Below are 25,564 nucleotides of genomic sequence, written 5' to 3' on the forward strand. Positions count from 1 at the left end.
TCCAGGGATGGCTTATTTACTTCCACTGCCCAGAGCCCTGGCCACCATGTCCCCCAGCTCTGACCACCTCAGCTGCCCCGTGGGGTTCAGAACCTGGCATCAGCACAGCTTCTATGACCCCACTGCCTTAGAAGCCTCAGCAGGCCCAGCACCAGGTCTGACCTGACTGTACTCAGGGGGCTCTGGCTGCCCCAGAGACTTCCCAGAGTCGTCAATTACACAACCTGCAGGTCGTAAGGAGTTACTATGCTGAGGGGAGGATTTTGGCCACTGAGAGAACAAGGGAAGGCACCGCCAGATAAGTGACTGCCTTCTCCTCCCCTGATGGACTGTTTTTAGATGCGATGGTTTCACATGGCTTTTCTGGAGGTGTCCTCTGAGCAACCCCATTGAATATCCTTGTGAAGATGGTGTCAGCTCAGTAAAGCACCACTTTGTAGGCGTTCTCCTGACTGACCTGCCTGACTATCCCTCCTCCCTCAACTCTTACTTTCTTCCCCATAAAGCATCAGCACATGGGCTTTGCCCTAGGCTGGCCGTACGCTCTAGGATTTCTGGGTTATAAAAAAAAGTGTGGTCAGAGACTAGAATATTTGAAATTGAAATTGTGGTAAGATAAAGCTATCGTAATGAGAAGGTCTCAAATATATATAACCGTGGAAGGCCATGGCTTAGATAGAATGGACAAGTTCATGGGGAAGAGAATATCAATGAACTTAGATCCCAGAGCCCTGAATGATCATCAATATGGAAAGGAAATACCCAAGAATGATTTTGGAGGGTCAGAAAGAGTGATTCAGGAGCTAAAGTCTTCAAAGCATGTGGGAGGGAATAGAAACGCTTGAGTCAAGAGGGGTTGTGGATAGTATAGTCTCTTCATGTTATAGAAATGAGGGCATTTGGGATAAGCAATGACGAATAAGGAGAACATGGAACTTCCTTCTAGCCCAGTGACATAGGGCTATAGGAGAGTAACAATCTCTTGAGAGGACTCAAAGGAAAGCAGTTTTCTCCACCGAGAATTCCACTGCAGAACTAGAAAAATAGAATGTTCATGAAAAATGGTGAGGATGCAGAATATTCTAGATTAATGACCTTGGGCTTGGGTGCACTTTGGAAAGGCTTCAGGGGATGAGGAGTTATGGCAGATGGGGTCAGAAAAAGTGAGATACAGCTGAATGAGGAGTAGAGCCTGGGAATGAGGATATTTTGGGTGACAACATGCACAGGGCTAAAGGGCCCGGTGAGACACATCCTGATGGCCCAAGACAGTCATGGAGCAGCTACAAGTGTTCAAGACAAGAGGCATGTGAGCTCCTGCCCAGACTATGCACATCTGGGCTCCCATTCAGCCCTGCGGAAGGAGCATAGAGTCCTGCTCTGAACGGCAAGCTCCTGCCTCATGACTTCTGTGGACAGGGAGGCCTTTAAAGAACAGACGTGTCCTCTCACTCCAGCTGGGCGGGCACACTAGCTGCCTGCCCATCACAGTGATATGAGCTCTGGATATTCTTTTCCTATGAGGTCTTCCAGGTGCTGATGTTAGGCCGGCCTGCCTGGGTTTTCACAGTCCATCTTGGTCTCTGTTCTGGCACGGGACTGTTTCCTTTGCTTGTATTTGCGCATGTCTACTTATCTCTAAGATGCCATTAAACTTAGACAAACCTTTATATCCTTTTACTTTCTTTTTATTCCCACACCTATTTTATGTAACTCTTTGACTCTTTATCTTCTTTTAAAAGAGTCTATTTTTAATTTCCTGACACATCTCTCAAAACCTACTATTCTCTTTTTCGTTATTTGACTCCTCCTTTTACCTTAACTGACTTTGTACTTCTTATGAGCTTGATCAGCCTGACACAGCTGGTCCAGACTGTTTCCTACTTTTTCCAAGCAGTGTACAAACTTCTCCCCTTCTTTTCACTCCTCTAAAGGACTTAGTTCCTGACCTGTGGTGACGCAGTGGATAAAACATGGACCTGGAATGCTGAGGTCGCTGGTTCAAATCCCTGGCTTACCCAGTTAAGGCACATATGAGAAACAACTACTATAGGAGTTGATGCTTCTGGCTTCTCCCCTCCCTCCTTTCTCTCTCTCTCCTTTCTCTAGAAGTCAATAAATAAAATCTTTAATTTAAAAAAGAAAAAACAAACAAAAAACTAAAGGACTTAGTGACCTGTCCACAATAACCTGAGTTTACTGACACTGTGCATTTCATTTTTATTAATTTACCTTGACACTTTCTGTTCTACTAAATTTTTTCTTTTAGAGAGAGGAGAAAGAGAGAGAAAGGTTGGGGGAAGGGTGGCAGCAGGGAGAAACTGGAAGCATCAACTTATAGTAGTTGCTTCTTGTATGTGCCTTGACCGAGCAAGCCTGGGGTTTTGAACCAGTGACCTCAGCATTCCAGGTTAAAACTTTATCCACTGCACCACCACAGGTCAGGCCCTTTCCTCTGATATAGCAGGTTTCCTCTCTTCTCAGTAGTGCCCATCTACTATTTCTCCACCTTTTACTTCCACTTTTCCATCTTCCATAGCACTTCTACAAAATTACCTTCACTTTCTACAAATATTTCCCACCTTTCACAAGCATCCACCTACCTTTTATAAATGTTTCCCATGTTTTACCTGTGTCTTTCTAACATTTCTCCCCCCCCCTCCCCAGCCTACTCCTACAGCTTATATTCTGGGGTTTGGCTAAAATACCAGTGCTTGACTCACATAGTTTGGGCTAATCAATATGTAAAGCTTTAAATCAATAGTATCGCAAAATTGGGTGTACATTTTTTTTTTGCTTTGACTTTTGCTGCTCTGAGTTTTTATTAACCTGACTTTTTTTTATTATTATTCATTTTTAGAGAGGAGAGAGAGAGAGAGAGAAGGGGGAGGAGCTGGAAGCATCAACTCCCATATGTGCCTTGACCAGGCAAGACCAGGGTTTTGAACCGGCGACCCCAGCATTTCCAGGTCAACACCCTATCCACTGCGCCACCACAGGTCAGGCTAACCTGACTTTTTAAACACAAACACCCATACCTGTGTGAGGGGTAAGGGGAGGAAAAGAGGGGAGGGCCGGGCAGGGGAAAGGAACTCTGCCCTATTGGCAATAAAGCTCTAGGTCTTCCCATTATGGATCTCATAGTTTGCAGAAAAATGTGTTCCTTAAAAGTCATGTACACCTTCTTTAGTACGATCTTGTTTCAATGGTACCAGTTGGGGCTGCGATCAGCTTCTTAAGGTCTCTGGTGGTGTCATCAGTGTTGCCCTTCATGTGGACCTTACTCTCCACACTGCTTTTGAAGATGAACTCAATCTTCCTGTCTGGAGCTCGAATGGTCTAGAACCTGCTGATGTCACAACCTCCTCACTCGAGAGCAGAGCCAGGGCCTAGTGCGTCCCTTTACCACCAAATTTTAGTTCCTTTGTGAAATCTTCCCTTTAAGTATTCAGGGTTAGTAGAAGAGCTCACCGCTCTTTGAACAGACCTGACTAGTTCTGATTCAGTGGGGTCACCATTCTCCTCTCTGTGGTTCATGAAGGTCACTTTTTGGCCACTAACAGCCCTGTTTGTAGGCTGGCCTCCGTGACCTTGTCAGTTCTGCCCAGGTATCTCTGAATGCATTCTTGCTTTCTTGAATGAATGACAGGATTTTCCAGGCTCAGTCTAAAATGCTTCCTACTTCACAAGATGGAATCAGGCCTGGCCAGATAGCTTGGTTAGTTAAAGCATCATCCCAAAGCCCAAAGGTTGCTAGTTTGATCCCTGATCAGGGCACATACAGGAACAGATTGATGTTTCTTTCTGTCTCCCTTCCTCTCTCACTAAAATCAACAATAACAATTTTTAAAAAGAGAGAGAGAGAAGGAGAGACAGATGAAATCAGTTTGCTTCTTTCCCAGAATTTTACCTTTTCTTCCAGGAGAAAAGTATTAGAGTCAAAATCTGGGAGCTAGGGGAGCACACTAGCTGGTGCCTCTCCTCAGCCAGAGGACAAGTGATACAAGAAATTTCTCAGGCCACTGTGATGCCATGGGAAGATTTTTCTCTTCCTGTTGGCTTTTCATCCCCCTATGTTGTAAAGCATTATAAGTATATCATATCATGCTTCCTAGTTACCTCAGCTTTTACCAGGGTTCTTGTTACTTTTCTCTAATATGAGATTATATTAGTCAGCTGGTAAGTTTTACATTAACCCCCCAACACTGATGCGGAAAATTGTCAAACCAAACCATATGACTTAATATAGTTTTGTTCTTCCAATTTACAAGCCCCCGTTTTTATTTTCTCTTTTAACCCCCAGCTCAAGCATCTGCGGGTTCCAAAGAATGCTTGTGCAGATGACCTGACTCATGGCATCACTCACATACTGATCAGTCAAAAACAAAAAGAAACCCCAATCTTTCTAAAGTAACTCTCCATGTCAAAGGGAATGCCAAACACTTCCTAAAGGTAGAATGGAGGCAAATACAGATTCTCAAGTTTTCTCTTAAACTCCTCCTTTAATTCCTCCACCTGAGGCTTATAGTTTAAAACTATTTTCTTTCCCCTTCATATTTTCCCATTGTCTTGGTGTTTAAAACTTTGTTGTCATCTGTAGATTTAGAACTGATCTTCATTTTCTCATAAGTCTTCGGATACATCTTTTATATCCTGTCCTCATCCTCCCAATATGTTTATAGCATAGTTCTTGGTTTCTTTATTTATTACACTTGAAACTTCAAATGCTAACTTACACCTTTATGTCTGGTTTTGTCACTTATGCACTGTGTCCCTTGACCCCAACTTTTAAAGAAATTGGTGCCCTTGTTCTTCTATTACCTTCGCTTCTACCTTCCATCTCTCTTTCTATCACTTGTACTTTTATTTTTATATTGTCACAGTTAAATGTATTAATATTCTCGCCCTGGCCAGCTGGCTCAGTTGGTTAGAGCATTGACCGAAAGCACAGGTGTTGCCACTTTGATCCCTGTCAGGGCACATGTGGGAGCAGATTGTCGTTTCTCTCTTTCTCTCCCCCTTTCTTCATCTCTTGCTAAAATTAAATTTTTATTTATTTTTATTTATTTTTTAGCTGAGAGAAGAGGAGATAGTGAGGCAGATTCCCACATGTGCCCCCACCGGGATCCACCCGGCAACCCATGCTGGGAATGATGCTCGAGTACCAAGCTATTTTTAGCACCTGAAGCTGACATGCTCAGCAACCAAGCTATCCTCAGCACCTGGAGATACATTCGTTCAAACCAGTCAAGCAACAGACAGCAGGAGGGAAAGAGGGAGAGAAATGGGAGAGGGAAGAGGGAGAAGCAAATGGTCACTTCTCTAGTGTGCTCTTACTGGGATTCAAACCTGGGCAGTCCATATGCCAGCTGACACTTTATCCACTGAACCACTGGCCAGGGCCAATAAATAAAAAAAAAAATTAAGTATTTATTTTTTCTGCTGTTGCCATAATACATTCTGTTCAATCAGAATATTAAAAATCAATAAGCTACTATATAAAGTCTATGTCAAGTAAGACATACATTTTATATGAGAAAAATATAAAAGGACCCCAAACATTCAGTATCATCCACCTTCTTAGAAGACAGCCCTGTGCATTACTCCCTTCAGGATGGATGTGACTCACCACGGACCTGCTGAGAAAGGCTCTGGGCCGTGGCTCAGCTCTGCAAGGCTCCGTTTCCCCTGTCCTGGAGACACCCACAGGAGAGAGTTGAGATGAAAGGATCTTCCTAATGGGATGGGTGCAGTATAAATCACATCGGCCTGAGAATGACCAGGGGTCATATTTACAGGACCCTCTCTATTCCACACCATGCCACCCTTCCATCCCACCCCAGCACTCTTGAACATTCCAGTTGAACCTACCTCTCTCTGACTCTCCCAAAGATTTTACATCAGAAGAGGGGACTTATTATTCATTGGTTTATTTTCCTTTTGAGTTATTTGTGGTTTGATATTCATTTGTCTCAATTATTTAATTTTGCTTAGGAACACAAGTTTAATTAATTAGAATATACTTTCTGACTGCATCATGTTGACAAATACAAAATGAGTTTTCATTCTTGATACATTCTGAGCCTTAATATGCTCATCGTTTAGATTTTGGATGTTGCCTCGAAATTAAAGAAGAGGAAAACTATCTGAAGAGAAAAAATTCTCATACAAAGGATGAAACTGGCTTTATCTTTTTAAATGCAAGCCCTCAGACAGATGGAAATTTCTGAAATATTCTTACCCTGAGTAAAGTGGATATTTGCCACAGAGAACTGCTGATGTACAACACCATTTGTAAAGTATTTTTCTCCGCTGAGGAAGAAGGAAGGGGCGTAGACACCAAGTGTGGATAAGCAAAAGCTTTATTGAATACAGTGCTTCTCGGACAAGATTCACTGGCCCGGGAGATGGAGGTCAGGAAAATCACGCGGAGAGACCATGTGGGGCAAATTTAAAGGGTCTTCTAGGGCGGTCAAGCTAATAGACGTAGCGAAATCTCACTGGCTGACAGACAGTCACTCTTTTCCAAGGGACTCCTGGGAAGTTTCTTTTGGCGCATGAGTGTGGGCAGTTCTAGCCAAAGTTCCCCGGGTCTGGGTTCCTCACATGACCTTCCCCCCATTGCTGACCATCTTACACCCCAATCTTTTGTATTAATTAGTGCGCCGCTTATTCGTCTGGCTACTTCCTGCTGATTAGAGGCGTCGTGGGGACGGGTAGATCGGCAGGTGGTGGCTTTGAGGGGTGTCAGGAGGAACATCTGTTTGGCCATGAGTTGAGAAACTTCGCGGATGCGGTTCTGTAAGAATTTTAAAAAGAGGAGCAAATATGAGTTATACGCTGATAATTAGAAGAAGATTTAGGATGGGGCAGCCCAGGTAAGAATGGGTGGCTGCCATTAGGAGTTAAGCGGGTTGTAGGAGGAGAGACTCTTGCTTAATTTTTCTCACAGATGGTTGAGGAGATTGAAGCTTCTATTATCAGGCCAGTCTTACTGAACAGCATTGCTCCCTGCGTCAGCTCACTCTGGTGGCAGGTCCTGGTGGGAGGGACAGGAGCAACAGGAGGGTCTGCAGGGCCCAATCTTTGGGTGAGCTGGAGACAGGAAGAGCCCCCTTGGTTCTGTCAGCAATCCTGTATGAGAGCAAGCTTGAGGTGAGAGACATGATACCAAGGTGTTTGCCCTAGGAGTTTAGCTGCAGTAGGAGTAGTTAGTATTACCGTATGGGGTCCCGTCCATCTGGGCTGTAGGAAGCCAGGCTGGAGCTCCCTTAAAAGAACTCTGTCTCCTGGTTGAAGGGGGACCATTGGGTGTGTTTCATCTGTACCCCCTATGGGAGGAAGTGTCCAGTCCGCATGTTCCCTGAGAAGATGGCGAAGTAAAGACAGAAAGGGGAGGTACGTGGCAAGAGGAGGGGGGTTGACAGGTAAATTGTGATTGATTAGGAATGGTCTACCATAAACCAGCTCAAAGGGGCTGAATCTAGTGGGGTTTCGTGGGGTTGCTCTGATTCTGGTGAGTGCCAGGGGGAGGAGGTTTGGCCAGGAGAGTCTGGTCTCAATGGAAAGTTTAGTTAGCTGAACCTTCAGGATGCCATGGGCCCTTTCCACCTTACCCGACGATTTAGGGTGATAGGGTATGTGGAGCTTCCAGGTGATGTTGAGAGAGGTGGCAACCTGCTGGACTATTTGGGCAGTGAAGGCCGGGCCATTGTCTGGCTGGTTGGTAGTTGGCAGTCCAAACTACATGATGATACGTTCAACAAGAATGGAGGCAACGGGGTCTGCCATCTCTCAAGGGGTGGGAAAGGCTTCTATCCACCCTGAAAAGGTATCAACAAAAGTTAAGAGATAACGGAGTTTTCTGTGAGGGGACATATGAGTGAAGTCAATTTGCCAGTCTGGCCTGACCTGTGGTGGCGCAGTGGATAAAACGTCAACCTGGAAATGCTGAGGTTGCCGGTTCAAAACCCTGGGCTTGCCTGGTCAAAGCACATATGGGAGTTGATGCTTCCTGCTCCTCCCCCCTTCTCTCTCCCTCCCTCTCTCTCTCTCTCTCTCTCTCTCTCTCTCTCTCTCTCTCCTCTCTATAATGAATAAATAAAATCTCTAAAAAAAAAAAAAAAAATTGCCAGTCTGGCCTGGCACATGCCCCCTCAGCTGACAAGGAGGGAAGCAGAGGCAGAGTGCCCCTTGTGTAGAGGCTTTGGAACAGACAGTACATGCTGTGTGTACCTTTTCGATAGTCTGCTGGAGGCCTGGGAAGAAAAAGAGTGGTTGCAAGAACCGATAGAGAGCTTTTGGGCCTATGTGTAAGGAACAGTGGATATCAGAAAGGAGAGTTTCAGCCTGTCTTCTTGGTAAGGCAATTCTATTTCCGAAAAATATCCATCCCTGGTTGCACACATCTCCACCCTTTCTTTATTCTTTTTTTTAATAATTTTTTATTAATTTTAATGGGGTGACATCAATAAATCAGAATACATATGTTCAAAGAGAACATGTTCAGGTTATCTTGTCATTCAATTATGTTGCATACCCATCACCCAAAGTCAGATTGTCCTCTGTCACCTTCTATCTAGTTTTCTTTGTGCCTCTCCCCCTCTCCCTCCCTCTCATCCCCCTCTGTAACCACCACACTCTTGTCCATGTCTCTTAGTCTCATTTTTATGTCCCACTTATGTATGGAATCATGCAGTTCTTAGTTTTTTCTGATTTACTTATTTCACTTCATATAATGTTATTAAGATCCAACCATTTTGTTGTAAATGATCCGATGTCATCATTTCTTATGGCTGAGTAGTATTCCATAGTGTATATGTGCCACATCTTCTTTATCCAGTCATCTATTGAAGGGCTTTTTGGTTATTTCCATGTCTTGGCCACTGTGAACAATACTGCAATGAACATGGGGCTACATGTGTCTTTACGTATCAATGTCTCTGAGTTTTGGGGATATATATCCAGTAGAGGGATTGCTGGGTCATAAGGTAGTTCTATTTTCAGTTTTTTTGAGGAACCACCATACTTTCTTCCATAATGGTTGTACTACTTTACATTCCCACCAATAGTGAATGAGGGTTCCTTTTTCTCCACAGCCTCTCCAACATTTGCTATTACCTGTCTTATTGATAATAGCTAATCTAACAGGTGGGGAGGGTCTGTTCTTCCTCAGGAGTGTAGGAAGGTTTCAAGGAGGTGGAGATAAACATGAGAGGAGTGGGGAAGGCTCCCAGGGTGAGGTTTTGAGTCACCATGTTGACCCAAGCATTTCCTAAGGCCCCCGGGTCCTGAGAGGTTTGATGGCCCCTACAATGTACATGGCCACCTCAGCGGGTAGCTGCAATGCCTGCAAAAGTTTAGAAATGAGGGTAGCATTGATTATGGGGGAGCCCTTGGTAGTGAGGAAGCCCCTTTCCTTCTAGAGGGCATAGTGGCTGTTGGTGATAAGAAAAGCATATTTTATATGGAACTATAAAAAACCCCAAATAGCCAAAGCAATCTTAAAGAAAAAGAATGAAGCTGGGAGCATTACAATACCTGACTTTAAACTATATTATAGGGCCACAACAATCAAAACAGCATGGTATTAGCAGAAAAATAGACACTCAGACCAATGGAACAGAATAGAAAGTCCAGAAATAAAACCACATATAAATGATCAAATAATTTTTGATAAAGGGGCCAACAACACACAATGGAGAAAAGAAAGCCTCTTCAACAAATGGTGCTGGGAAAACTGGAAAGCCACATGCAAAAGAATGAAACTGGACTACAGTTTGTCCCCTTGTACTAAAATTAATTCAAAATGGATCAAAGATCTAAATATAAGACCTGAAACAATAAAGTACATAGAAGAAGACATAGGTTCTAAACTCATGGACCTTGGTTTTAAAGAGCATTTTATGAATTTGACTCCAAAGGCAAGAGAAGTGAAGGCAAAAATTAATGAATGGGATTACATCAGACTAAGAAGTTTTTGCTCAGCAAGAGAAACTGATAACAAAATAAACAGACATCCAACTAAATGGGAAATGATATTTTCAAACAACAGCTCAGATAAGGGCCTAATATCCAAAATATACAAAGAACTCATAAAACTCAACAACGAACAAACAAACAATCCAATAAAAAAAATGAGAAGAGGACATGAACAGACACTTCTCCCAGGAAGAAATACAAATGGCCAACAGATATATGAAAAGATGCTCATCTTCTTTAGTAATTAGAGAAATGCAAATCAAAACTGCAATGAGATACCACCTCACACCTGTTAGATTAGCTATTATTAACAAGACAGGTAATGGCAAATGTTGGAGAGGCTGTGGAGAAAAAGGAACCCTCATTCACTGTTGGTGGGAATGTGAAGTAGTACAACCATTATGGAAGAAAGTATGGTGGTTTCTCAAAAAACTGAAAATAGAACTACCTTATGACCCAGCAATCCCTCTACTGGGTATATACCCCCAAAACTCAGAAACATTGATACGTAAAGACACATGCAGCCCCATGTTCATTGCAGCACTGTTCACAGTGGCCAAGACATGGAAATAACTAAAAAGCCCTTCAATAGATGACTGGATAAAGAAGATGTGGCACATATACACTATGGAATACTACTTAGTCATAAGAAATGATGACATCAGATCATTTACAGCAAAATGGTGGGATCTTGATAACATTATACGAAGTGAAATAAGTAAATCAGAAAAAACTAGGAACTGCATTATTCCATATGTAGGTGGGATATCAAAGCGAGACTAAGAGACATTGATAAGAGTGTGGTGGTTACGGGGGGTGGGGGGAAAGGGAGAGGGAAAGGGAGAGGGGGAGGGGCACAAAGAAAACTAGATAGAAGGTGGAAAAAAAAAAAAAGAAAAGCATATTTAGAGTCAGTATATATAGATATGCATTTTCCCTGGGCCAGAGTGAGTGCCTGCGTGAGGGCAATCAGCTCTGCTTTTTGGGAGGTGGTGCCTCTGACAGCTGTTGTGCTTCTAGGGTGGAGGAGGTGGTGACCACTGCGTAGGCCACCTGTTGTTGTCCGTCGGGTCCCTGTACAGAGCTCCCATCTACAGAGTATTAGATCTGGATTTTTTAAAGGAAAACCTGATAATTCATCTCGAGGTATGTTGAGGAAATTTATTAGTTTCATACAAGAGTGGGTGGGTTCCTGAAGTGTTGTTGGAGCTGGCAGTAGAGAGGCTGGGTTGAGTCGGGGAGAGGGTAAAAGAGTGACTGAAGGGTTTTCGATGAACAGGAGGTGAAATTCTTGTAGGTGGGAAGGACTTAACAGAGAAAGAGATTTGTGTGAAAGAAGGTTAGTGAGCCTGTGGGAGGAGAAGACAGTGATGGGTTGGGAAAGGGTGAGTTTAGTAGCCTCTTTGGTGAGCTCAGCTGCTGCGCCCAGTGTCTGGAGGCAGGGCTGCCAGCCTTTGTCGGTGGTGTCCAACCAATTGTTTAGAGAGGTGCGCTATGGGAAGGTATGTAGGCCCTCAGGTTGAGTTAACACGCCAACAGCATTACCGTGCTTTTCATCCGTGAAAAGATGGAAGGGGCATCTGGAGTCAGGTAAAGCGAGAGGAGGAGAGGAGAGGAGGGCGTCTCGAAGGGTAGAGAAAGCCCTTTTGGCAGTGTTGGGGGATGTGAGAGGTCCCATAGGAGTCTCTTTTGCAGCCTCGTAGAGGGGTTTGGCTAAGAGAGTAAAATTGGGAATTCAGTGTCTAAAGAAGCCTATTAGACTGAGGAAAGAAAGAATCTGATTAGCGGTGGTAGGTGGTTGGAGATTGCAGAGGGTCTGAGTTCGATTTAGGGTACAACCTTGGGTGGTGGGAGTTAAGGCGATGCCCAGATAGACTACAGATTGAGAGTGAAGTTGAGCCTTAGTAGGGGAGACACAATATCCCTTCATGGCAAGGAAGTTAAGAAGGGTGGCAGTGTATCTTCTTGAGGCAGACAGGGAGGGGCTGCAGAGGAGTAGGTCATTTATATATTGTAAGAGAGTACTAGTCTCAAGATTGCATGTAGCAAGGCCCTGGCCGGTTGGCTCAGTGGTGGAGCATCAGCCTGGTGTGAGTAAGTCCCAGGTTCGATTCCCGGCGAGGGCACACAGGAGAAGCGCCCATTGCTTCTCCACCCCCCCCCTTCCTCTCTGTCTCTCTCTTCCCCTCCCTCAGCTGAGGCTCCGTTGGAGCAAAGGATGGCCCGGGCACTGGGGATGGCTCTGTGGCCTCTGCCCCAGGTGCTAGAGTGGCTCTGGTCGCGGCAGAGCGACGCCCCGGATGGGCAGAGCATCACCCCCTGGTGGGCGTGCTGGGTGGATCCCAGTCGGGAGCATGCGGGAGTCTGTCTGACTGCCTCCCTGTTTCCAGCTTCAGAAAAATACAAAAAATAAAAATTTAAAAAAAAAAAAAAAAGATTGCATGTAGCTAAATCCTGAGCCAGCGCCTATGCAAACAGGTGTAGGCTGTCTCTGAATCCCTGAGGTAAGACAGTCCACGTAAGCTGCTGGGCTGCATTAGTGTCTGAGTCAGTCCAAGTAAAGGCAAACAGAAAGTAAGAGTCAGGGTGTAGAGGAATGGTAAAGAAGGCATTCTTGAGATTTAGGACTGTGAAGTGAGTGGTGTCTGAGGGAATGTGTGACAGTAATGTGTAGGGATTAGGGACTACTGGATGGAGGGGAATTACCATCTCATTGATTAGGCATATGAGGTGATAAACTCCTGACGGTTTTCGAACAGGAAGGAAGGATGGGGGTATTGCAGGGAGAGTCCATGGGGATGAGTAAGCCTCAATTTAAGAGGTGGGTAATTATTGGTTTAAGGCCCTGGTGGTGACTTGCTGAAATAGGGAACTGGGGTTTAGATGGGAACTGGGAGGGATTCTTTAAGTGGATGTGTACAGGTGGGTGGTGGGTTGCTACCACAGGGGTAGAAGTATCCCAGACTTGAGGGTTGACAATATCTGGTGGAATAGGAGGTGTGGTTGGTTTAGGGTGATCTGTGCTAGTGAGAGAGGCTTCAGGCAGGAGTGGTAGGAGTAGGTGGGAAGATGCTGTTGGGGATATTGTCAACTGGATAGTGGCTCCGAGCCTGTGTAGAATGTCTCGACCCAGAAGGGCTACCGGGCACGATGGCATAACTAAGAACGAGTGCGGGATTCCATCCAAACTGCATGTCAGGGGAGGCGTGCAAAGAGGAAAAGAAGGGGTCCCATCCACTTCTATAACTGAGGCCTCTGAGGGAACTAAAGGTCCAGAGTGTGATGGCAAAACAGAGAAGGTAGCCTCCGTGTCCACAAGAAATGAGATGGACTTACCTGCTACCTGTAGCATCACCCGTGGCTCAGAGAGAGTGATCCGAGCCCGGGCGGCATCAGCTGTCAATGAGGCCTAGGAGTTCGAACGATGGGCCCGTTTGGCTGGCTTGGCCTCCCATCTGAGTGGCTTGTCCTCCATGTAGAGATGCAAAGGATGAGCCTGCTGCCCAAAGGGGGCAATCGCTCCGCCAGTGACCAGGCTGCTTGCAGTTAGGGCAGGGCTTAGTGGATGGCCTCGGGCAGGGGCACTGCTGGGACCAATGACCCTCCTTGCCACACTTAAAGCAAGCTCCTGGTGGGGATCCTCTTTGCAGCCCAGACTTCGGTCGGGCACCTGCTGTGCCTTGCCCTTGTTGCTCTGTGGGCCTTAGAGCTGCCACAAGAGCCTGGGTTTGGAGTGTTACCTTCTGCTGCATGTGGGTCCAGCAATCAGCCTCGGCCTGTTCCTCTTGACTATTAAAAACCTTAAATGTCATGTTTATCAGGTTTCTGATAGGGGTTTGGGGGCCCTCTTCTGCCTTTTTAAGTTTCCTCCGAATGTCCGGGGCCAATTGGGAAATAAAGTGAGTAGCTAATACAGTGGCCCCAGCACTGGAAGTAGGGTCTAAACGAGTATGGAGGACCATAGCGTCAGTGAGGCAATTTAAGAAGAGAGCCGGATTTTCCTCAGGTCCTTGAGTAATTTCCCTTAATTTGTCATAGTTAACTACCTTTTGTGCTGCATCCTGCATGCCAGCTATAAGACATTCAATCATTTGGTCTCGTCGTCTCCTACCTGTTTGTTCCACCTGGTAATTCCAGTTGGGGTCCGTGTCAGGGACCACTTCTGGGCCTACTGGCATTTGAGTGGGTATGGTGGCCAGGCTACACTGCAGAAGATTAGTTTCTTCTTTTTTAGGGAAGGCTCAATGTTTGAGAGATTCTGGATAAGACACCCCAGGGGTGTTTTAGAGTCGGGTTTGGATCCCTTTGCCCCCATGGTACCCTCAGTTCTCAGAGTGGTCAGAGATGAGTATTGGCGTCCCGTAACTCAAGCTCTGGCCACTGGACAGATAGGGAAAGTGGATGTGCTTGGGACATCTCCACGGGCACACATGCACTCGAAACGGAAAGAGGTCTCTGACGTAGTTGCGTTTTTGGACAGGGAGTCTCGGTGGAAAGAACTGAGCGGAGGCTGGAGGTGGGGAGGTTACCACACCATGCACTGAAGTGGGTGGGAAGCTGGAGGTCCTGGTGCTTTCTCAGAGGGGAAGAGGAGAAGAGTGGTCCTTGCAGACTTCTGACTCCTCCCGGGTTTCGGCACCAAATGTAAGGTATTTTTCCCCACCAAGGAAGAAGGAAGAGGCATAGCCACCAAGTGTGGATAAGCAACAGCTTTATTAAATACAGCACTTCTCGGACAACATTCACTGGCCCGGGAGATGGAGGTCAGGAAAATCGCAAGGAGAGACTGCGTGGGGCAAATTTAAAGAGGTCCTCTAGGGTGGTCAAGGTAATATGACGTAGCAAAATCTCACTGGCTCACAGACAGTCGCTCTTTTCCAAGGGACTCCTGGGAAGTTTCTTTTGGCCCATGTGAGTGTGGGTGATTCTAGCCAAAGTTCCCGGGTCTGGGTTCCTCACGTGACCTTCCCCCATTGCTGACCACCTTACACCATTCCCTGTCACATTGGGACGCTTCATAGATGTTTGCCGGATCAATGAGTATTGGGCTAGAACTGTTTAAATACCTTTTGTCTGGGTCATTCTAGGGCACTCATTATGCAGGTAGCGTCAAGTACTGTCAGCTGTAGGGGGGTGAGGGTTAGGAGGCTAAAAATAGGGGAACCTGTTGTGGAATGTTTGGAAAAGGGGAAGGAGCAATCACTAGAGTTGACATCCTTTTTGGTTCTGCTTGAAGCTGACTCTGGTCCTGAATTCATTTAAAAGGTCACTATACAGGATGTTTATAGAATATGATAAACAGACGCTGTCAGTGCCCTGCCTACATCTTCCTCAGACAATCATCTCTGTATCTGATTCGTCTCTGCACCTAAGGGCTGTCCCAGAACCACAGAGAGCTGTCTCCTCCACCAAACTCAGCAAGCGGGAAATGCTGGGGCAGGAACACTTTCAGATCAGCCCTCAGCTAATGACTGATGAGGCCTGGTGTAAAAAACCCTAGCTCCCTGATCTCTCCTGTGAGACGATCTGAGCTGTGCTTTGCACCTTTTTCCAGTTGCACTGTGGCAGCTGGGTTGGTAACATTCCCTTTTCTGGCTGCTTTCCCTTCCCTATTTCACTTCCCTAACTCCCCGGCAGGTGGCCCCTGCATCTCCCAAATAAGTGCCAGCACTGGAATCTTGCAGTCAGCTTTCCAGGGAACCCACACTAAGACATTATTAGCCTGCTGGTTCACAGTGGTCTGAGATTGAGGAGAAAATGGATACATGGGTGTGAATTGGGGGACAATTTGTTTAAAGACTTAGAAACCAGACTGAGAGTTTAGACTTGACCTAGGAGACCATTCATTCTCTGGGTAATATTTGAGTATTCTTCTTACAATTTAGTATTTTCACAATTAATGTGCTAATTCCTAGGTTTCTACAAATACTGCATTTTTCATTGAGTTTTGACTAATAAAATTGAGCTGGAGTCAGAGATTGCAGCCTTCTTATCTATTGGTTGCCTGTAGAGAGAGAAGTGTTAAGGTGTAAGACAGAGATGAAATTCATAGCGATGAAGCCATTCTCAAGACCTTGTTAGATAAATAAATATGAAGGCTGACAATAGTAGTCACAAGACTATAGTTCTCATGACAAGATTTTATTTGTAGCCATCCTGGTCAATATTTGCTAGCTTTGTAAGGTTATCTAGAAAGTCTCTTTGAAAACATTGGGTCTTCAAATTTTTTATATTATTTCCTATGGTAGGAAACCTTGAAACTCAAAGCGTTGCATAAGAATTGGTTGACATGGGAAACTGCAGAACTGTAACTGGTGCTGTAACTCCTGAAGGTATATAAATAGCCTCAACCGATTTGTTGTGCAGAAGAGTCTAACAATTCCCTGTGTGACTCTTCTCATTTAGGCCCAGAATAAAATTAATATAGTCAGTGACTTTTTGTCCTAAGACAACACATTTAAGAGATTTAAAATAGAATTTTGGTAAATCTATCATATTTCCTCTGCAGGCTTAGAAACCTGAATCAAGCTTTAATAGTGGTATTTCCCTCTACTACAAAAGTTCAGAAACCTGGAATCATCTTTTGTGTGCAGACTGTTATTAATCAATTTCACAAAGAATGCTGTATTTAAAAAAAAAACACAACAACAACAAATAGGCCCAGGCCATTTGGCTCAGTGGTAGAGCACTGGCCTGGCATGTGGAAGTCCTGGGTTCGATTCCCAGGGCACACAGGAGAGACAACCATCTGCTTTTCCCCCTTCCCTCCTTCTCTCTCTCTCTCTCTTTTCCCCTCCTGCAGCCATGGCTGGGGTTGATTCAAGCGCATCAGCCCCAGGCACTGAGAATGGCTCTGTGGAACCTTCGCCTCAGGCACTAAAAATAGCTTAGTTGTGAGCAGCCCCAGATGGGCAGATAATCAGTCCCAGACGGGGATTGCTGGTTGGATCCCAGTTGGGGCACACGAGGGAGTCTATTTCTGTATCTCCCTTAAAACAAACAAACAAAAAAACCCAGAATAACTAGGTTTCTTAATTCAACTCTCTCTGCAGAGGAGACTGGATATTCACATTCTCTCGTCAGACCAATCCCCCCCCCCCCCCCCCCCCCCGTAGGCAGGCTACTCAAGGGGTCAACTTATGATTAGATGTTTGTCTGGCACTCATGATGTCAAAACAAGGGAATTTGGTCATTAGAGAGGTTAATGGCTTCACACTAAGTTAGGACGACACTCATCCTGCTGTCAGAACCAGAACATTGGATGGAGTTTTTTGTGCAGAGTCCTCTCTTCCCATGGGAGAGATTATGCATCCTAAACAGGGAGAGCTTTTTAAAACCATAAGGGTAAATAAAAGCCATACAATTTAATTCTTCATAGGGAACTTGGTATGGATCCATTATACATGTTTCATACATGAGATACTTACCAAGAATGCATGAGATTTCATTCTGAGCAAGAAGCATATGCTGTGAGCTCTGAGTATAGCCATGACCAACCACCTACAGGATGACTGGTGTGTGGGCTGTACTGAAGAAATGGAAGAAAAGTCACCCAGGTTATTGATGGATACATGAATTTACCAAAACTTCCAAACTGCCCTTTTGCTGTTCCGCTTGGCTATCTGACCCCACCCTTACTTACTGGACTATCTCCCCTGAAACAGAAAAGTTCTAGGAAGCTGGTCAGCCACCCCGAGGAGAAGTGTTCCAAGAAGTCAATATTGTAAAACTACAGAAGGCAGCATACCAGAACTGCTGACGCAACACACACTTGCTCAAAGCTCTCCCTTAACCCTATAAAAAATTTGCCTCAGAATCTGTTTGGGTGCACTTCTCCCGGAGGAGTGCCCCGGCAGGTCTTTCTCCTCTAATAAAGCCTGCACACCTGGTGTTCAAGTGCTATCTCATTCTTACAGTTATTAAAAGAAAAACTGGAAGCAAATGAAAAATTTTAAACTGAATGTAAAAAGGCAGAGGGAAAATGGAAGGAAAAAGACCCACAATAAGCAATTCAGTGATTTCCACAGAACAGTCCTAGAGGCTTCTACTGGGTACACTGCAACAGAATTTAGCAGAGTCAGGAGAATTCCATCAAAATTCACATAACTTTCAGTTCAAAGCCTTCTGTTATTATGTGACAAAAGCTCTTCAGCTTCTTAATCCAGGGGAGTGTTACACAGTTCAGAGCGGCTCTCACATCAAGTGCCTGAATATTCATTATGGTGGGCAATTCGCCTCACACCTTTTTGTCAACAAATAGCTACTCATCTACCTTATTTTATGGAGAGGGTCCATTCTTTGATATTAGAACCATTTTAAGAATTCCTATTAAACAATATGCTTTCCATCCATGTAAAGTTAAAATGTGAATTTTGGGCTGTATGTTTTGGAATGTCAACCTTAAAAAAAAAAGATAAAGAAAATACTATTAAATATTAACTTTGAAATAGTAATTTAAAAAATCAACTGTAAATATTATTTTTATAGAACAGTAATTTCAACTGCTTCTGCAGCGGCTCAGGTGAGCCTGGAATGGTGTCCCAGGTGGGAGTGATGGGGCCATCATGAAATAGAAGAGGGGGTATTAGCTACCAGAAGCCACAGGGCAGGGAGCAGCAGGGCTTTCCACTGCTGAAGAGGACTCGGTTCCTAGAAAGACAGGGCTAATATCCTGGGATAGAGAGCAGCTCAGGGAGTTTCTAGTGAGCCAAACTCTCAACCTACTCACTGTGCAGAAAGGTCAGAAAGATCTCCTGGGCACTGTAAGGTATTTCCCCGCCAAGGAAGAAAGAAGAGCGTATTTACCAAGTATGGAATAGCAAAAGATTTATTCAGATCACATCCCAGACGAAGTTCTCTGGTCTGTCGTTGCGCAGATTCTTCCACGGGGCGGAGCGGGGGGGGGGGGGGGGGGGGGGGGGGCTAGTTTATAGAGTCAGTACTGTGGTCGAGTTGATATGACGTGGTGAAATTTCATTGGCGGACAGACAGTCGTTCTTTTTTTCTTTTTTTTTCTTTTTTTTTTTAGATTTTATTTATTCATTATAGAGAGGAGAGAGAGAGAGAGAGAGAGAGAGAGAGAGAAGGGGGGAGGAGCAGGAAGCATCGACTCCCATATGTGCCTTGACCAGGCAAGCCCAGGGTTTCGAACCGGCAACCTCAGTGTTTCCAGGTTAATGCTTTATCCACTGCGCCACCACAGGTCAGGCCAGTCGTTCTTTTTTCAAAGTGCTCCTGGGAAGTTTCTTTTGGTGGGCATGGGTGTGGGTGGTTCCAGCCAAAGTTCTAGACCTGGTTCCTTATGTGACCTTCCCCCATTGCCAACCAACCTCACATTCTGACCTTTTATGTTAGATAGGGGCGCCACTATTTGTCTGGCTACTTCCTGCTGGTTAGGGGTGTCGTGGGGAGGGGGGTCGCGTATATGGGTGTAGGAGCATCTGGTTGACCATGACTCAAGAAACCTTGCAGATGCAGCCCTGTAAAAATCTAAAAAAGAGGAGCAAATATGAGTAATATGCTGATAATTAGAAGAGGACCTAGGATAGGGGCAGCCCAGGTGAGGATGGGTGGCTGCCACCAGGAGTTAAGCGGTTGTAGGAGGAAAGATCCTTGCACAGTTTCTCTAGTAGATGGTTGAGGACATTGATGTATTCTTCCATCAGGCCAGTCTCATTGAACAGCATTGCTCCCTGCTTTAGCTCACTCTGGTGGCAGGTTCCCAGTGGGAGGGACAGGAGCAAGTGGATGTGTATAGGTGGGTGGTGGGTCGCTACCACAGGGGTAAAATTGTCCCAGACTTGAGGGTTGACAATATCTGGTGGAATAAGGGGTGTGATTGGGTTAGGGTGATCTGTGGTAGTGGGAGAGCCTAGAGTAAGGAGTGGTAGAAGTAAATGGGAAGATGCTGTCAGCTGGATAGTGGCTTCAAGACTTTGTAGAATGTCCCGAGTCAGAAGGGGTACAGGGCATGAGGGCATAACTAAGATTGAGTGTGAAAAGGGGATTCCGTCCAAACTGCATGTCAGGGGTGGCATGCGAAGGGGAAAAGAAAGGGTCCCATCCACTCTTATAACTGAGACCTGTGAGGGAACTACAGGTCCAGAGTGTGATCGCAAAACAGAGAAGGTAGCCCCCATGTCCACAAGAAATGAGATGGACTTATCCGCTACCTGTAGCATAACCCTGGGCTCAGCAAGGGTAATGGGGGTCTCTGAGTCCGGGCCGTGTCAGCCATCTATGAGGCTGAGGCGTCCTAGCAGTGGGCCCACCTGGCTGGCTTGGCCTCCCATTTGGGTGGCTTGTCCTCTGCATAGAGGTGCCAAGAAAGAACCAGTTGCCCAAAAGGGGCAATCGCTCTGCCAGTGACCAGGCTGCTTGCAGTTAGGGCAGGGCTTAGTGGGCAGCCTCGGGCATGTGCCCTGCTGGGACCAGTGACCCTCCTTGCCACATATAAAGCAAGCTCCCGGTGGGGTTCCTCTTTGCGGCCCGAACTTGGATCAGGCACCACCTCCTATGCCTTGCCCCTGTTGCTCTGCCAGCCTCAGGGCTGCCACAAGAACCTGGGTTTGGAGTGTCACCTTCTGCTGCACATGGGCCTGGCGAGTAGCCTCAGCCTTTTTCTACTAGCTGTGACCATTAAAAATTTTAAATGCCATGTTCATCAGGTCTTGGATAGGGGTTTGGGGTCGAGAATAAGAGGAGGGGAGCCAGAGGCAGGACAGGATCAGGCCTTCCTGCAAGAATACCAGGGCTGGGCTGTGGGGTCAGGAGCCCTGCAAACACGGGTGAGGGTCAATGGCTGGCAGAGGAGGACCTGATGGGGGAGGGGCTTAAGAACACAGTGGAGAAGGGAGGGGCTCCTGGCTGGCAGGGGAGGGGCTTTCTGGAGGGAAGAGACCTGAGCAGAAGAGGTCCGCAGAGGGACCAGAGAGGGGTCCTGAGAAAGGGGTGCCCCCAGGGGTCAGCAAAAGGGGGAGAGAGTTGGGGATCAGTGAAGGAGGAAAGATCAGGAGTGGAGGGTTTAACTGAGGTTTTTCTGGCCAAAAAGGGCCCGCACTGTAGAACAGGAGGCACAGAGATTAGGACGAGAGCGCAAATACTAGAAGCCCTGAATGTAAGGGATCTCCAACCTTTTCCCAGTTCTTTGGCAATAGTTAAATTGGTGAGGGTGTTAAAGTTGAAAGTCCCTTCAGGAGGCCAGCTGGTTCGATTTTCCAGTGTATTGTGGCCCAGCCACAGTGGAGAAGATCAGTTTCTTCTCCCTAGGGAGGGAGAGATTTTGGATAAAGCACTCCAGGAGTGTTTTTGAGTCAGGTTTGGATTCCTGTGCCTCTATGGCCACCCTCAGTCTCGGAGTGGTCAGAGATGAGAATTGGCATTTCACAACTCAAGCTCTGGCCACTGGATGGTTAGGTAGAATGGGAGTGTTCAGGACATCTCCACAGGCACACACACACTAGGAACAGATAAGAGGTCCCTGATGCAGCTGCGATTATGGACAACGAGTCTTGGTGGAAAGAACTGAGGGGAGGCTGGAGGCAGGGGACTTACCACACCATGTGCCAAAGTGGGTGGGAGGTCAGAGGTCCTGCTTCTTCATCGGAAAGGAAGGGGAGAGGAGCAGCCCTAGCGGGCTTCAAGCTCCTCCCAGGTTTCGGCACCAAATGTAAGGTATTTCCCCACTGAGGAAGAAAGAAGGCCTTAGTCACCAAGTGTGGAATAGCAAAAGATTTATTCAGAGCGCATCCCAGACAAGGTTCTCTGGTCCACAAGATGGGCCAGAGAATTCGCGCAGATTCTTCTGTGGGGGGGAAGTAATTTATAGCTTCCATAGGGTGGTCAAGTTGATATGACGTGGTGAAATTTCATTGGCTGACAGACAGTCATTCTTTTTCAAAGGGCTCCTGGGAAGTTTCTTTTGGCATGCATGGGTGTGGGCAGTTTCAGACAAAGTTCCTGGACCTGGTTCATTATGTGACTTTCCCCCATTGCCAACCGACCTCACAGGCACCAGGGAGCAAGAGCCATGGAAAGTATCAGAATGTGTGGCAATGGAAAGAGTCAAAGGAGTCAGGAGACCTGGTTCCAGGCAGAATCGGGTGGCCACTGCACGGACCCAGGCCAATGCCCTGGTGCCTGGACTGAGGCAGTGACTGTGGTGACTGAAGGAGGTCGGGGACCTCGTGCTCCCTCTGAGTAGTTCTAGCAGGAAGAACTTGGAAGCCGGACGAAGGGAGTATGGTTAGAAAACAAGATGGTGGACCTCACTATTTCAAAGGTGAAGCAGTTGAAATATCTGATTAGATTCTAGAATATTTCCATGGAAGTGTGCTCTGAAATTTCTCTAAAAAATAGAAGCATTCTCAAGACAAAAAAACCAGAAACTCAAAGAGTTTCAGTTTCAGAACTGTTTTTTGGGGGGTTTTTTGTATTTTTTTTTTTTTTCTGAAGCTGGAAACGGGGAGAGACAGCCAGACAGACTCCCGCATGCGCCCGACCGGGATCCACCCGGCATGCCCACCAAGGGGCAATGCTCTGCCCACCAGGGGGCGATGCTCTGCCCCTCTGGGCAGACCAGAACAACTCCAGCGCCTGGGGCAGAGGCCAAGGACCAGAACAACTCCAGCGCCTGGGGCAGAGGCCAAGGAGCCATCCCCAGCGCCCGGGCCATCCCCGCTCCAATGGAGCCTCGGCCGCAGGAGGGGAGGAGAGAGACAGAGAGGAAGGAGGGGGTGGGGGTGGAGAAGCAAATGGGCGCTTCTCCTATGTGCCCTGGCCGGGAATCGAACCCGGGTCCCCCGCACGCCAGGCCGACGCTCCACCGCTGAGCCAACCGGCCAGGGCCAGAACTGTTTTCAGGTTCAGAAATGTTGCTAACTTCATTTCCTGAAACAACCTGGCCATTGACCTTGTGCACCAGAGGTCATAGGTTCAATCCCTGGTCAGGGTACATACAGGGAGCAATCAATGAGTACACAACTAAGTGAAACAACTAAGTGGAACAACTAAGCGGAACAGCTAAGTGAAACTATGAGTTGATGCTTCCCTCTCCTTTCCCACCCATCTCCCTTCTCTCTAAAATAAATTCAGAAAAAACAAAAAGCAATGGACTCTTTCTTTTCATCAGCATCTGTGTTATGTATTTGGTTTTCATGGCAACAGGCCACTGGACCTGTGGGTCATTTCTCCATTTTCAGTATTTCACAGTAACTTTGGTCAGAGAAAGAATCTGCTGCAAACAATAGGATTTCCATGAGGTCAGAAGCAGAGATATTTTCAGAAGTAGAGAGATATACCAACTCAATCACTGGGGATAGGTTCCAGAACCCTCTGTAGTAGGTGAAAACCTGCGAAGTAGTGACCTTATATTTATTTTATTATTTATATATATTTTAAGGCTTTATTTCAGTTTAATATTTTTAATATGTTTTAATTAATATTTTTATATTGTTTTTAATTTTTTAGGCTAGAAAATGCTTATTTTACCACAAAAATAATTAAAATAATAAATATATAAAAATACTTATAGGCCCTGGCCAGTTAGCTCAGTGGTAGAGCATCAACCTGGCGTGAAGGAGTCCCGAGTTCGATTCCTGGCCAGGGCACACAGGAGAAGCACTGTAAAGCCAGAAGCCACGGCCAGAGCCAGCATCAGAGCAGCCAGGCCCATGCAGGTTCGCATTGGATTCGGACAGTCGGTAAAGAAACAACGGATCCAAAAGCTGGTAGGCCATCATCTTTTAATCCTAACTTGCACCCGGTGGGCAAGTAAAAATACACACTGGGCTCCAAAACCCAGTCACATTCAGTGCTCACAAAGCCACTGACTTATCCGAGTTTCCTAGAATCAAAGGTTTCTAGCTCACCAGCCTTATTCTCCTCAGTTCCCCATCTCCTTCCTTATCCCAGATACAAACTCTACACAAACTGGCATCTCACTCAGTACTCCGCCATCTTGGCTGCTTCTCCTGGCCTCCTCCACGTGGCCTTTCTTCTGCTGCTGGCTCTACTCTCTCTTCTAATCATCCCAGGAACCAAGAGAGCAAACTCCCGTTTTGCCCCCACTTTACACTGTAGCTTCACAACCTCTAATCCAATATACAAAGTAGGGAAGTCTAATACAAAGTCACCTCTGAGGCATGATTGGATTGTACCACCCTACATCAAAAAAGGGTGGGAAAGGCTTAATCCCAAAACCAAGCCCCAGGCTACAATTCTCAACACACATTAATATCACCTGGGCAACGGCCTCTTTAACAAAGTGAGCATAATACATTTTATCTGCCCAACAAGCGCCCATCTGCTTCTCCACCCCCCCTCCTTCCTCTCTGTCTCTCTCTTTCCCTCCCACAGCCAAGGCTCCATTGGAGCAAAGTTGGCCCAGGCACTGAGGATGGCTCCATGGCCTCTGCCTCAGGTGCTAGAATGGCCCTGGTTGCCACAGAGCAACGCCCCAGATGGGCAGAGCATCACCCCCTGGTGGGCATGCTGGTGGATCCCGGTCTGGCGCATGTGACTGTCTCCCCGTTTCCAACTTCAGAAAAATACAAAAAAAAAAAACCCAAAAATTTATATACTACAAAATCCCACGATATACAAAAAAATCTGCAATACAAAATTAGATATATACAATTTTAAAATCCATGATACAGTGAGACCACAAAAAGGGAAACAGAAGCCTGACTAGGTGGTGGCGCAGTGGATAGAGCATCGGACTGGGAGGCAGAAGGACCCAGGTTCGAGACCCCGAGGTCACCAGCTTGAGTGCGGGCTCATCTGGCTTGAGCAAAAAGCTCATCAGCTTGGACCCAAGGTCACTGGCTCCAGCAAGGGGTTACTCGGTCTGCTGAAGGCCCGCGGTCAAGGCACACATGAGAAAGCAATCAATGAACAACTAAGAAGTCGCAACGTGCAACGAAAAACTAATGACTGATGCTTCTCATCTCTCTCCATTCCTGTCTGTCTGTCCCTGTCTATCTCTGCCAGAGGTCCTCTGTATGACCAGGGGCGGCCTCAGTTGTGGCCATGCAGGTTCTCATTGGATTCAGGCAGACGGTAAAGAAACAATGGAGCCAAAAAATGGTGGGCCATTCTGTTTATTAAAGTCTCATACTGGCAGACAAGCAAACAGGTGGAGAAGACGGCTTCCCTCTCATTCAGAGTTCCCAAAGCCCTGACACATTCTCTGGTTCCACAGGAATCAAAGGCCCAGAAAAATCTCTGGTTTCTCCAGGAATCAAAGGCCCCCACTAGCCTCAGCAGAGTTCCCAAAACCTCTCAGCTTTGGTAACACATCTGCATTCCTTCTCCTCCTGCAAAACCCAGGCTGGGGGGAAAAAATCCCTTCTTCAGCAAACATTAGCAATATAATGGCCCCTCCCAAACTGGAAGGTAATCCACAATTTGCAATCTACTGCCCTGAGGACAAACAAGCACAGCAGCCTTTCACAGACTACATACACATGGTGCTGCTCAAGCCAATGCAAAATATAAGCGAGCAAACCTAAAAAACACATTGTACAAACTTATTTGCCCAACATGCTCCAGGCTCCCACAGAAAAGATCTCTTATAGGAAGCTGC

At 46.2% G+C, this 25,564-nt stretch overlaps 1 pseudogene; it reads left to right on the forward strand.

Annotated features, from left to right (window-relative positions):
* The window catches only part of LOC136388048 (T-cell ecto-ADP-ribosyltransferase 2 pseudogene), a 53,288-nt pseudogene extending 28,052 nt beyond the window's left edge, over positions 1-25,236 (forward strand).
* Positions 25,237-25,564: the final 328 nt, after the last annotated feature.

This window comes from Saccopteryx leptura, chromosome 1 (assembly GCF_036850995.1).
Source record: "Saccopteryx leptura isolate mSacLep1 chromosome 1, mSacLep1_pri_phased_curated, whole genome shotgun sequence".
In the NCBI taxonomy this organism is placed as follows: domain Eukaryota; kingdom Metazoa; phylum Chordata; class Mammalia; order Chiroptera; family Emballonuridae; genus Saccopteryx; species Saccopteryx leptura.